Below are 13838 nucleotides of genomic sequence, written 5' to 3' on the forward strand. Positions count from 1 at the left end.
TAAGAAGTTAGGAAATGGGGCCAGAGTGATAGCACAGTGGTAAGGCATTTGCCTTGCATGCAACCAACACAGGATGGACAGCAGTTTAAATCCCGGCATCCCATATCGTCCCCATGCCTGCCAGGGGCAATTTCTGAGCAGAACCAGGAGTTAACCCCTGAGCACCACTGGGTGTGACCCAACCCCCCCCCCAAAGAAGTTAGAAACTTATTCGTTGATTTTATTATCCAGGTAAGAATGATGATGTAAAGAAATAGATGGAATATGAATATGATGGGATGCTGGATTGATAGGAGTTAAAAGGAATTACAAGGAGTCTTCTTGATCATCCACCATTGATTCAGAATGATGTACAGAACATAAAACTAAGCCATATTGCTTTGCAAAATTCTACAGTAACCCTCTGGAGTTTCTTACTTTTTATCAATTACATTCTAATTGCTGTAGCCACAGATTATCCACAGATACAATGCCAGCCTGTTTGCTCTTGCTCTTCTCTCCAAAAGACTTCCTCACCAGTTCTTGACCTCTCACTGTTAGATGTATTTTCATGTGCCCAGATATGTGTTTAGTGTCCCCGCACCAATGTTTTTCTGGAATTGACTGCTTCTGTGTCCAAGCTCATAAGGTGAAAAATCTTGCCTAACTGGTCATTCTGTTTCCATTCTGTTTCTTGCTCTGGGTCACTTCAGTTTGGTTATTGGTCCAACGCAGAAGCACTGGAGCTTGTTTAAGTCTCCATTTCAGACGTGAGCTCCCCAGGGAACTTTCTGCATCCCACACTTAGAGAAGCTGGCTTTTCTCCTGGGAGCAATAGATACCCATTGAATTCTGCATTGAATAGAACCAGCAATCTAATTCTAGACTACTAAGAGTGCAACAATGATTTCCTTTCACAGAAATAGATCCAATTCACAGAGTAGTTTCTTTGAAGGGAATGGAAGCCTATTAGTTCCTGTGGTCGTAGGCAGTGTCTGTCTTTATGTGGCTGGTGACTTCTGTTCAAAGTAGCATAGAACAAACGGTTACACTTACCTCAAGCAGCAGAACTAAGAATATCAGTAATTTCAGACTATACTGACTGAATACACTTCTTTTAGAGAACCATCTGTAATTTTTCTTGCAAAGTGCTCATATCCAACACTTAACTTCTGTCTTTGAATAATTAATACTCTACTTAATTAAGTGTTGAGAACAAACCTCTAAGTTCCAAAAGCAGGTACTCTATTCACACCCGAACTATTAGTGAACAATGCCCAAGTGCTAATTAGTTCATTAACACTTCACTCCTATTCTTTGAGATGTTCTCAACTATTTCTTTTTTTCTGTTTTACAGGAGTGTTAATGTTTATGCTTTGTGTCTACAAAGTTACTCCAGCCTCCCCAAACTCCAAACACTCTCCACCTCTGTCCTTATGTCAAACACTTGTCAAATATATTATCTTATGATTATTATTGTTTTTAGATATTTTTCCCTTCCTTTCCCTTTGTGGTGGAAGCTCCTCTGATAATCTAGGACCCTACACTTGTGGATGCATGATTGTGCCCCCCTTACTACTAAATGAGGGCACAAAAAGAAGTCAACAGCCTGAGCGCGCATGCTTCCAACTTCAGGGATTGAGACATTAAAGCTGGTGGTCCTGTCAAGGCAGTCAGAGGACCAAGACAGATCATTGCCTGGAGGTAGGGGCCTCTCAGCATCTACTGCACATCTCAGGGGGAAACAGGAAGTGATTCCTGCATAAAATATTTGGAAATCCTTTGAGACACTTGCGTGCCAGGTTGAGGAAATATTCTATGTTTCTTTGTTTGTTTTGGGGAGACACACATGGCAGTGCTAAAGCTTTTTCCTGACTCTGTGCTTAGATATCACTTCTGAGTTCTGGGATACTGGGAATCAAACCTGGGTCGATCATGTGCATGATAAGACTCTGACCTGCTGTATGATTGCTCTGCCCTGCCTGCTATGTTTCATGCATAGATATTTACTGCTAAAACAACAGGGTGCATCCATTGTTAATGCCTCATAGTACTTGTGTGAAACTTGGAAGGAAAGAATCTGAGATAAGGAATCCATGCTCATGTTTGTCCAAAAAACTTGTGGGTTTTTTGGGTACACACTGTTGGCTGCTGTCTTTATTTTTTTTCTCCCAGTGGGATACTTCTTTTTTTTTTTGTTTTTTTTTCTTTTTTTGTTTTTTGGTTTTGTGGTTTTTTGGTCACACCTGGTGGTGCTCAGGGGTTATTCCTGGCTCCATGCTCAGAAATTGCTCCTGGTAGGCATGGGGGACCATATGGGACTCCGGGATTTGAACCAATGACCTTCTGCATGAAAGGCAACCGCCTTACCTCCATGCTATCTCTCCGGCCCCAGTGGGATACTTCTTAAATCTCTCTGAAGTCTGTTATTTTAGGACTGACTCTAATTGTTCTTCCTTTTTTACCCCTTGGAGTGCAAGACAACGCAAAACTGGTTGTTCAAGTTCTGACTGTCTCTAAGAGTCTTTCAAATCCCAGGGATTACCAGGAGGTGTGCTGGTCAATATTTAATCATGAATGTTGATGTATCTTATCTTCCAATTTGATCAGTGTAAATAATTTAACTGAAGCTGTTCAAGCTGTTGGGATAATGTCAACTGCTCACAAAATTCCTGAAAATTTTATCATTGCTTTTCAAATGGGTTGCTACAAGCTAGTTCCAGTGAACTGTTGTGATCCTGACTTCTTGTTTGTGATTCTGAGAAGTGAAGGATTTACTTAGGAAGGGACAGTGATATTCACTCATTATCTTGGCTCAATGCCCACCCCCCAAAGTCAGGGTGCACACGAGAAAACTGGAGAAGATCGACACTAAGTGGTGCACTCAAATGCATAGAATAGGTTTGATTCCTATTTATTGGGATGTCTGACAACTCTCCTGGGATCTGCCAGAGAATCATCATCATCATCTTTCACACTTGTAGAAAGGCACATAATGAAAACTCAGAAGTTGGGTTGCCAATATGAATTATTCCAAGTAGAGAGTGAAGCCTTTTCCTATGTGTTCAGATGAAATAAAATTTAGATCCATGTATTTGTGTTCAGTGAAGTTTCTCATTTAATCTTATGCTTATTAATTGAACCCAGCTTTTTATTTTGTTTTGGTGTCTCCTACAGCCATGTACTCATTGCTTATGTCTATTTCTGAGAGTTGCTACTGTTATTTTTTAACTTAAAAATTAGTTCCAGGATATGCTCAGAGAGGGATTCATATTTCACCCCTAATTAATCATGACTGAGAGTGTAATGAAAAGATGGAGGATCAATTCTGCACAGATGGTGAGTAATACAGAGTATAATAATTGCCCCCTGGTTATGGATAGTTTATGTTCAAGCTATTTAGGAATCTACAATAGAAATGGTATTTAAAATATGTTCTGTCTTGTATGGTAACACCAGAGTTAGATGGGTTCCAGTTCTCAGAGGTTAAAGTATACAGACTCAGAGCTTAGCAGAACTGTAATGTCAAAATAGAATGTACTGGCAGATGCAAAGCACTGGCATAACTGTTTTCATGTCAGCTGAAAATCTTGTCTCAGGACTTTGTACTCTTTTGTTTCATTTCCAGGTCAACATAGAGTAACTCTCAGTGTTCATATATGAAATTAGAAACTAAGGAGGTGAGCTGAGGGTCTAAATCAGGGGTCCTCAAACTCTTTAAACAGGGACTAGTTCATTGTTCCTCAGACCGCTGGAGGACCAAACAACAGTTTATTAAAAAAAAAAAAACCTATGAACAAATTTCTATGTACAACTGCACATATCTATTTTGAAGTAAAAAAAAACAATGGGAACAAGTACTATATATATATATATATATATATTTTTTTTTTTTTTTTTTTTTTTTTTTTTTGGTTTTTGGGCCACACTCGGTGATGCTCAGGGGTTACTCCTGGCTGTTGCTCAGAAATAGCTCCTGGCAGGCATGGGGGACCATATGGGACACCGGGATTTGAACCAACCACCTTAGGTCCTGGATTGGCTGCTTGCAAGGCAAACACCGCTGTGCTATCTCTCTGGGCCCACAAGTACAATATTTAAAATAAAGAACAAGTAAAGTTAAATCAGTAAAATCACCAGAATTTCAATAGACATTATGCCTTCTTTTGGCATGTCATAGTTTGAGGACCCCCTTCTTGAGGCTGAAAGGATGAGGAGAGAGACAGAGAGAAGGAGGGGAGTCAGAGAGTGCAGCACACATCCTGCACATGTGAACTGCAGGCCCGAGATGAATTGGTGCTTAGCAGGACAGGCAGTGGCAGAAAAAACCCCTCAGTGATATAAATGTCTTCAGCAGGCCTCATGTAGCTTACAGGCTGCTTTGAGGACCTCCAGGTCTAAATCTATGTGGATTTGAACACGAATTATAGGAATCCTTATTCAAAGATATAAATATTGACATATTTACTATCATTCATTTTATAAATTATTGGGCTCAAGGAAGATATGACAAGACAAGGTAAACCAGATCCTTGGGTCCCTTCTGAGTAGATACACACATGATTCTCAAGCAAAACCACTCATCCTATCTTTTCTGGACTATGAATGCAGACTCTACAAATGATCTTTGCAGGGAGGATGAAATCTGAATGAAAATGAAATAAATATTAAAATTTTTTGTTGTTTTGGTTTTGATTTTTTGGGCCACATCTCGTGACACTCAGGGGTTATTCTTGGCTATGTGCTCAGAAATTACTTCTGGCTTGGGGGATCATATGGGATGCTGGGGGATTGAACTGCAGTCCGCCCTGGGTTGCAAGGCAAACAACCCACCACTGTGCTATTGCTCTGGTCCCATGAATATTAATTTTTGTGTGAAGAAGTGTTTAATGGGAAGACAAGTCTACAAAATGTTACTTATGTTAGGATTACGTTTAAAAGAAGATACAGAGAAGTAGAAATTAAGTGGTTGGTAGGTTTTTGTGTGAGTATTTTACAAACCTTGCTGAACATATTTAAATCTTTTTTTTTTTTTTTTTTTTTTGGTTTTTTGGTCACACCCAGTAGTGCTCAGGAGGTACTCCTGGCTCTATGCTCAGAAATCAGCTCCTGGCAGGCTCAGGGGACATATGGAATGCCACCGTCCTTCTGCATGCAAGGCAAACGCCTTACCTCCATGCTATCTTTTCGACCCCAAATATATTTAAATATTATGGAAAGAGATTTCATCTTCAGAGACCTAAGCAGGGAAGATTTACCCTTGAGGAATTAAAAAATCAGATATGAGAAGTATTTCTTTGTATGATGATTATATCCTGGAAGATACTCATAAAACAACTGGAAAGTCCTTTCAAGAGAGAGGTTTTTTCCCCCCTTCATCATGTAGAGAATATTGGTGATTTCTGACATCTGAAGGAAACTCTAGATTGTTGTTGTATGTTTATCCCATTTGGAAATTCTTGCATTATTCCATTTTATAGACAGGGTCCTGATATATATAATTAATTGAGAGGCTGAGGTGGCTTTGTGATTTGATGACATAGTTGTAAAGGTCCCAGAAAATGAAAACAAAAAAGACCAAGTTTGGTGAGTCAATCTTCTCCAGATGCATTCTGTCATTCCTATAATCGATCTATTTCCTGCAAGCATTAGTTAGGGCGAGATCAGTCAATTTCTTCCCAGGAGTCCAGTACACATGTAATCTTGACAGAGCCTCTTGAAGCCATGAACAACTAAACAATTGAAAGGAGCACTTATTGTACACAGAGAAGGATGTTAAAAGCAGCCCTTAGAATGGGAAAGGGTTTTCTTATCAACACAGCGGAGGTAGGGTCACCTCAGTATCCCCCCCTATCTTAGACCATTCCTCTGATCCAAATTCAATGTTCGACAATATAAGTACCTTTTTCCTCACCTTGGAAAATTATTTATCGGTTTTTGTACCTTGGATTATACTGTAGTTATATCTGGTTAGAAGCATGTTACTTCCCTGAAATACAAAGTCTTCTTGGAATTGAAAGGATCTTCTCTTCCCCTGAGATATATTGGAGATATAAGAAAAAAATTTTTTGAGCTTACAGTGCAGAAAAAACTAGTTTGAAGAAGGACCCCACTATTCACAAGCTCTCTGAGCCTCCTTGTTCTCATTTACAAACAAGAGGTCATCACTGTGGACCTTTTACATTTACAGAGATGAAACATACCCATGAGGTTCTAGAATCTAAGAGAACCTCATTAAATAATAGTCCCTTCAAATATGTTAAGAGTCAAAAGAGATAAAAATATAAGTGTGTACTCCTGCTTTGCTTCCTGTACCGTTATGACTCATTTTCACTCTTGACAAACCCACAGATGGTGTCAAAAATAGTCCAGTAGTTCAGAAAAGTCAAATATATTTTGGTAACTGGCACCCCTCACCATGACACATAGGTTTAACCACAGACAGGACCAAAGATTATTCCAAAGTAACAGTGGTGCCCTCCAGGCCCAAAGTCATGGTGAAACTCACCGAAAGTTCTCTGTTCTTCTGTAAGCCGTCATCTAGGCACAGTGTTCACTCTAAGCCATTGGTATAGTCTGGAGACAAGATGGTCATTTTGGATGTCACTGAAATAACTCAACAGCCCTTTCTTGCTGGTGAAGAACAATCCCTGTCATCATCACCACCCACCTAGGGCCAGAAACTCAGAGTCTGGAGGCCAGGGAATGGGATAAAATGGAAGACTACATTACAGGAGGTGATTTTCAGCCTAATATTATTATTGTTGGATGGAAAGGATGAAAGTGTATATTGGTGGAGAATACATACAGTCAGACTAGAAATTGGTGACCTAGTTGAATGTAACACTTTTATCTGGAATAATGGTAAAAATCACTGGCTGTAACACCAACAATTTAATTCTCAACTTGGCCTTTTCCTAAACTATCTGATTATTGAGACCACAGGCTTCATGGGACCATGAGATTTAATGTAACCTAGAGCCTGGCTGAGACCATGAGTCTGAATATTGTTATCAAATTGGATTAAGCAATGCTTAATCTGTAATCTTAATCTGCTCCTCTGTAAACCATCATCTAGGCACAGTGTTTACTCTGAGTCATTGGTATAGTTTGGAGACAAGATGGTCATTTTGGACTTCACTGAAAGAACTCTACAGCCTTTTCTTGCTGGTGAAGAACAATCTCTGTCATCATCACCATGAAATTGGATGAGACTGTGAGATTGCACAAGACCATGAGACTGGATGAAGTCATGAGACTAGATAAAACCAGAAGGTTGCAAGAGACTATAAGACTGAATAAAACCATGATACTTTTGAGACCATGAGACTAGAAGAGGCCATAAGACTGGATGAGTCCATGAAGTTGTATCAGACCAGGAAGCTGAATAAGGCCATAAATATAGATGAGACTTTGAAGCTGAAAGAGGCCTTGAGACCATGAGACTCATGGGATCATGAGACTGAATGGAGCCATGTGTCTGGATGGGACCATAAGGCTAGATGAGACCATTAGAATAGAGAAGCCATGAGATAAGATGATACGTGAAAAGGGCCAGAGGATAAGTGACAAAGAAGAGAGGTTGTCTAAGGGAGTGGGATGTGGAAGGGTGTAATTTAAACAATGTCCCTACCTTCCAGGAAAAAAGTAGGATCCAGGAAGAAAGAAGGAAAAGTGAATTTTAAAAATTAGGGCCCGGAGAGATAGCACAGCGGCCTTTGCCTTGCAAGCAGCCCATCCAGGACCTAAGGTGGTTGGTTCGAATCCCGGTGTCCCATATGGTCCCCCGTGCCTGCCAGGAGCTATTTCTGAGCAGACAGCCAGGAGTAACCCCTGAGCAACGCCGGGTGTGGCCCAAAAATCAAAAAAAAAATTACTTTCACAGGCTTAGAGGTGGAGATGAATGTGCAACTGAGTGGGAGGCAGGTGTGGTCTGTTTTTTTGGGTTTAACTTGGAGTCAAGCAAACACCTTGATTTCAAGACTGTGTACCATTTATGTGGGCACAGAGAAGTTTTTTTTTCTGCAGAGGAACAGCCTTCTTCTCACACTGCCCTCCATACCAGCTAGCTGATTCAGGGCTCTGGGAGCTTCAGAGGTGATTGTTATGGAGACCTCACACCTGACTACCCTCTTATTTAGGAAAGTCCTTGTCTTGCTCCCCTAACCCCACCCTCTCTTCCCTACGTATTTCCACCTTGTGGTACTATTTCTGATGCTTAGTTTACAAAGGTGCACTGAGTGTCTAAGGTAGAAATGAGCCCCAGAAGCAAGAAAATCATTCTTAGCTAAGAAAGGAACAGCTAGCACATCAAATCACTCAGTGAAGAGTTTGCTGAAGTGATTTGAGTGTCCTCAATAGATTTCATTCTGACGGCTTACTTGGAGTCATAATCTTTCTAATCACAGTGGTCAGAATAGAGTAGAAAATGCTGATCTGAAGTGAGGTTGCACAAGAGATTTCTAAGGAGATGGTGTTTGACGAGGCATATGAAAATCTCCCAACAATACAATAAAGTGGGAACTATTTTGTTATAAAAAAAAGAAAGATGAAATTAAATTTCATTAAAAGAGCAAATAGAGGGCTGGAGAGATGCTTCAAAGGACTGGAACACAAGCTTTGCATGCAGGGAACTTAGGTTTAATACAGACACTACACATGATCCCAGAAATGACAGCTGAGCACGAACATGTATGATACACCCTTCCATTAAAATAAAGCACCAGACTTTTTTGGAATATATCTAAATACACAAAATCTAATTGTGAAGGCTCAGTGGAAGAAACAGAAAAACAGTAAGATATTCTCTCTCTCTTTTGGTTTTGGTTTTAGGGTCACACCCGGCAGTACTCAGGAATTACTCCTGGATTTGTGCTCAGGGATCACTCCTTGAAGTGCTCAGGGGAACTTATGCAGTGCCAGGGATCAAATTGGGGTCACTCACATGCAGGATGAGTTCCTTAACTGTTATCTCTATGGCCCAGGAGATGGATAACTCTGTTGTCTCTCTGTCTTCAGGATGGCAATCACTCCCCAGAGGCATTTATTCATGTGCATTATAGAAACCAGGAGACTCTGAGATAAGGATGGAGAATGGTATAAATATAGGGCAGTTGGTTGGAAATGGGTTTAGAAAGCATTAATTTTCAGGACAAGTGAGTGCTCTGCTTCCTTTTTTTGCCCACAGCCAGAAAGAGCACTTTCCAAAGAGATGAGACCTTTGGATCAGATAAGAGAAGTTGTGGTTGAAGGCATGAATCATTGCAGACTTAGAGAAATCATGCTGAACTCAATTGGCATTAAATGACATGAACTTCTTACTCACTTGCTCTCCAAACACCAGCAACCAAGGGTATCTACTGCAGGCAAGATAAGGAAGAATCTTCACTTGTCCAGCATGAATTGGTGGGTTGTGGGTTCCACAATCTCCAGGGAGGTAAGGGATTTCCATGCTCCTTGTCCAAGTAGGAAAAGAGACGCAGATCCGGCAGCAATTACGATGCAGGAAATAATCCACACACAGTTGGGAAGGTATAGCTGGCAGAAACTAACACCTCAATCTATTTGCATACAAACTACACCGTGTGGAAACTCCAAGCTTCCTGAGTAGCCTTTATTGGGATAAACAAAGCTTCCCCCCCCCCAAAAAAAAAGGAGGGGGAAAAGTCAGATGAGGAGGCAATGGGGAAACATCTTTTTTTTTTTTTTAACATCTTTTTAACAAGAAAACCAAAGGAACCAACTGAGAGACCTCTAATTAGAAGGCAAAATGAGGACCAATCCAAAGACCTCTACTACATAGTCCAATTCAATCTAAAGAAACTAAGAGACTTGCCTGAACTTCCTATAATGACCCAACTTACAATAAGACCTACCAATGGGAGCTTCCCAATCACCTTTGTTGCTGATAGTGGTCAAATTTTTACTACAGATAACATGACATGGAAACCATTTTAAAGGTGACATGTCTGTTACATTATGTATATTCAAAATATAGTCCAAGGTCCGAGATAGCCCAGAGTTTAGGGAAGCCCAATGTCCGGGAAAAGCTCATTGTCTCAATAAACACCAAGAAACATACCTTCACAGAATGTAAAAGCAAAGAGGGGTTTATTCCAGAGCTCTGGAGCTCCGGGAACAGCCATGCATACTGAAACCGAAGCCCCAGGTAATCTAGGAAAATGTCTTTCATAGGTTTAAGAAACCTTAGGCCTATCCCTATTCCAGGTTTAAACACAATGTCCAATCAGATGTTAAGCTTGTCCTTTTTCAAATAAGGCCCAAATATGTCAAGTTCTTCTTAGGAAGGGCATTGGCTGATGGCAGCAGGCTGTTGATGCCTCAAGGTGGGGGGTCAAGAAGGAGGGTGGAGAAAGCATTTATCACAAATATGAGTTATTATAAGATCTATTTTTATAAATTTTCCCCTAACACTACGATCATGGGGCTAGAGCGATAGCACAGTGGTAGGGCATTTGCCTTACATGCGGCCAACACAGGACAGACCCCGGTTTGAATCCTTGCATCCCATATGGCCCCCGAGCCTGCCAGGAGCAAGTTCTGAGTGCAGAGCCAGGAGTAATCCCTGAGCACAGCCGGGTGTGACCCAAAAATTTATCTATCTATCTATCTATCTATCTATCTATCTATCTATCTATCTATCTATCTATCTATCTACAATCATCACCACTCTTACCACATTTTTCATTATCCCAAACAGAAATTTATATATATATAGTTATTAAGCAATAATTCCCATTTCACCTTGGTCACAGTCAAACTGTGTAGCTTCTAATCTGTCTATCAGCACTTGCTGGTTCAAAATATTTCATTAATATTACAAATACTACAAATTCTATATTTATTCTTTTGTGTCTGGCTTATTTCACATAGCATAATGCTTTCAAGGTATACCCATGCTGTAGAAATGTCTCAGGGTTCTCTTCTTTGAAAGCTGGTGGATGATATTCATTGTGTGGATGGAACCCATTTTATTTGTCCACTCATCTTCTGCAAGGAACTTTGGCTCCTTTTGTTAGAGTAGATCTTGGTGCTGGATTGCTTGTTACTAATGGGGTGCCATTGACTGACATTTTTTCCCCTTCTGATTCTTCTTTGTTTTTGTTCATAATTCTGTGACTTCCAGAAAGTTATGTAAATGAAAACAAGACAGCCTGCTATGTTAAATAAAAATATAAACATGCATTAGGTGAGCCTGCCCCAGGCACTGTGTTTCTAATCCTCAGGCAGACGGGTCTACCATTGAGTTAAAGTTTTATTGGAGTTAGTTTGCTTTTTACCTTTCTTTGCCATGTGCAGCCTCTGCCATGAGCTCCCTATGCAATGTGCTCATTCTCTTCTCTGAATCCAAAGCCAGTCCCTTTTTTTTTTTTAATTCCAACCAACCCCCAATCTCAGGTGGGGAAGGTCAATTCAAATACAAAAGCAATCATCCAGTGTGTTTTTACATAACAAAGGAAGAGGTTAGGAAAAAGGAAATTGGGGAAAAATACTTCTGTTTAGGTTTTTACCTAGATTCACCTCCACTGCTACACTTGGGATCATCGAATCCAGAAGAGTATTTAGTTCCAGTTAAAAGGCAAACATCCTGGATTCCAGGGTGATGTGATGAGGGAACAGATAGGAAGTACAAAGCCAATGACAAGGGAGGAAAATGCAGGAGGATGTGGGTGTTTACTTGTGGTTGTGATGTTTTTACTTAGGAGCTTTCCTAAGGCAAACTCAATCCAGCCAGTTCACATTCTCAAAGCTGTGAGATCGTTGTCACTCTACTTTGGGAATGTGTAAGGTATTTTGCATTAGAAAGTCACTGAGAAATGGACCAAATTATCTAGGCAGCCCTCACTATTTCTAGCCACTCTATACTTCAATATCAACTTTCTAAAATGTATTTCCCTGCAAAATATTCTCTTCTTTTCCTATTCATATAACTAATCTTAGCTTCTTCTATTTTTCTCTAATGCATTTGGTGGAATATAAAAACTGCCGATAAGGGGCCAGAGAGATAGTATGGAGGTGGGGCGTTCCTCTTGCATGCTGAAGGATGGTGGTTCGAATCCCAGCATCTCATATGGTCCCCTGAGCATGCCAGGAGCGATTTCTGAGTGTAGAGCCAGAGTAACCCGTGAGCGCTGCCGGGTGTGACCCAAAAACCAAAACCAAACCAAACCAAACCAAAACAAACAAAAATACCCAAAAACTTGCTGATAAGCTGTAAATTTTTTTTCTTGGTGCTAGCATGACTTTTTTGTTTACTTTAAAAATTTTTATCTATCTTTATAATTAAAGTGAATTTATGTGTACAACATATAGTGTTGAGTTTCTAATCCACTTGACAAATTCTACTTTTTAATTGACGCATTTATACCATTGACATTTTTTTTAAAATATGGAACGCTTCACGAATTTGCGTGTCATCCTTGCGCAGGGGCCATGCTAATCTTCTCTGTATCGTTCCAATTTTAGTATATGTGCTGCCGAAGCGAGCACATACCACTGACATTTAAAGTGATTATTGATATATCTGGACTAACATCTACTGTGTTTATTACTACTTTCCATTTTTTGTCCTTATTCTTTGTTACTATTTCTGTCTTCTGCTTTGGATGTTGGGATCTGAGTTCTGAACAAAGAAGGCCGCCATTTTGTAAAAGCCACATGGCAGGCTTCTCAGGTTCTGAGCAGGGAGAGACCATTTTGTGAGAACCACATGGTATAAACCACATGCTAGGTTTTCACAAGTCTATTTCCACAGGCACTGCCCCAAGCTACCTGGCCATACCAGGTCCCCTATCAGGGGAGGACAAATGAGCAATAGGATGGTACCCCTAGATAATAGCCAATCATTTTTAAGATATCAGAAAGCTGGAACCTCCCTTTCTCCTTTTGCTATATAATCTTCCTCATGACCTTGGGCAAGGTTCATCTCCTTCGGGAGAGGGCCCTGGCTGGCCAGGATGGGGGCTTTGTTGGCAGATGAATTAAAGTATTAAACTTTATTCCAGTTGTGTGGTCTCTTCCTTCTACTCTGGACCTGAATATAGGTACTTTAATGGATCCCATTTTCTCTTTCTTTTAGCATATCAATTATAGTTGGAAAAAACGTTCTTGATGGTTTGCCTTGAGTTTAAAATACATGTTTACAACTGATCACTGATCCACTTTCAATTAACATGATTTCATTACATAGGCAGCTTGAGTGTCTTCTAATAAAATAATTTATTCATCTCATCCCTATTGCTGTCATTAATTTTACATATTTAATATACACACATATGTTACATATATGCACAAATGTACATGACCAAGTATATTATTGCTATTATCATTTTGAGCAAGATGTCAGTTACATTAATTAAAACAGAGAAACCAAAATTTTTTTTTCAGGGGAGTCAGACCTGGTAATGTCAGAAGTTACTTCTGACACTACACTCAGGAATTGCTTGGGAGAACATATGCCTGATTTCAACCAGAGTCTGCTATGTGCAAGGCAAACATCTATACATTACACAATCACTCCAGCCCCCTACTTTTTTAATCTTCATTAGTCCCTTCTTTAGTGCTATTATTTTATTGGAGAGAATTTATGTTCTTTATTATTTTCTTTCTTCCGAAGAACTTTCTGGTATATTTTTTGCAATATTTGTCTAAGAATGTTCTTATTTTTCCTGAAGCATTTTTTTGCACCTAAGGAGGAAAAGTTTAGGTTCTTTTTTTTTTTTTTTACTTTTTATTTATTTAGTTTTTTTTGTTTTTGTTTTTGTTTTTTTTTTGGTTTTTGGGCCACACCTGGCGGTGCTCAGGGGTTACTCCTGGCTGTCTGCTCAGAAATAAAATAA

At 39.8% G+C, this 13838-nt stretch overlaps 1 non-coding gene across 1 annotated transcript; it reads right to left on the reverse strand.

Moving 5' to 3' along the window:
- Positions 1-12382: 12382 nt before the first annotated feature.
- Positions 12383-12489, reverse strand: LOC125995969 (U6 spliceosomal RNA). Its single transcript, XR_007491193.1, has one exon. It is a non-coding gene; the product is annotated as a U6 spliceosomal RNA (small nuclear RNA).
- Positions 12490-13838: the final 1349 nt, after the last annotated feature.

This window comes from Suncus etruscus, chromosome 1 (genome assembly GCF_024139225.1).
Source record: "Suncus etruscus isolate mSunEtr1 chromosome 1, mSunEtr1.pri.cur, whole genome shotgun sequence".
In the NCBI taxonomy this organism is placed as follows: domain Eukaryota; kingdom Metazoa; phylum Chordata; class Mammalia; order Eulipotyphla; family Soricidae; genus Suncus; species Suncus etruscus.